A 980-nucleotide genomic window follows, 5' to 3' on the forward strand; every position below is an offset into this window, starting at 1 on the left:
TGTTCTAATTTCATACTTTTACATGTAGCTGTCCAGTTTTCCCAGCACCACTTATTGAAGAGGCTGTGTTTTCTCCACTGTATATGAGGGTGGAAGTTTGATTGGTGGCTCTGACTACAAACTGATTTATCAGCATTATGCTACCCTCTATTTTGTATTTTGGGTGGAGTCATCAGAGTGTGAACTTGGGATCTTGGACCTCATCCAGGTTTCTGTGGAGACTCTGGATATGTATTTCGAAAATGTTTGTGAATTGGATTTGATCTTCCGTATGGATAAGGTGCACTACATTCTTCAGGAGGTGGTGATGGGTGGGATGGTGTTGGAAACAAACATGAATGAAATCGTGGCTCAGATTGAAGCTCAGAACAGGCTGGAGAAATCAAAGGGCGGCCTTTCAGCAGCACCCGCCTGGGCCGTGTCTGCCATGAAAAACATCAACCTGCCAGAGATGCCTCGGAATATCAACATTGGCAATCTCAACATCAAGGTCCCCAGCCTTTCCTTGTTTGTCTGAGGGTGGAAGATGGCTGAACTGAGTCCTTGGAACCAGCAAAGCTGAGCCAGTCCTGCAGCAAAACCCGCTCTGAGCCCTAGAGGAGTCCTGCCTTGGGCAGTGGCCCCTGCTGTCCTGAATCGGGGAGGAGTCCTGTGTCCCCTGCCAGCCTGTGCTTGCATCTCACATATGGAGCACATGCCTACTGGCTCTACTAGAGTTGGCACACCCAGAATCCTTTCGTATCGCCACGCTGTCTCATCACCATCTCCTGCGGCATACACTCCCCACTGCCACAGTCGTGGCTCTGCTCTCCCAGGTGTTTATGTGCAGGACACAATCCAAATCGTAAGCCTTTTGTTTGCCTGCCCCCCACATTTCTGCCAATAGGGAGGGCACACCCCCACAGCCAGAGGGGTGCCCCTCAAAGGGGAGAGGCCCTGTGTCTGTAGAAGGCAAAGCTGACAACATGTGGAACATAGAA

At 50.4% G+C, this 980-nt stretch overlaps 1 pseudogene; it reads left to right on the top strand.

Annotated features, from left to right (window-relative positions):
• LOC102979715 (AP-3 complex subunit sigma-2-like) overlaps positions 1 to 517 on the top strand; it is a 2,045-nt pseudogene extending 1,528 nt beyond the window's left edge.
• Positions 518 to 980: the final 463 nt, after the last annotated feature.

Source organism: Physeter macrocephalus, chromosome 7 (genome assembly GCF_002837175.3).
Source record: "Physeter macrocephalus isolate SW-GA chromosome 7, ASM283717v5, whole genome shotgun sequence".
In the NCBI taxonomy this organism is placed as follows: Eukaryota; Metazoa; Chordata; class Mammalia; order Artiodactyla; family Physeteridae; genus Physeter; species Physeter macrocephalus.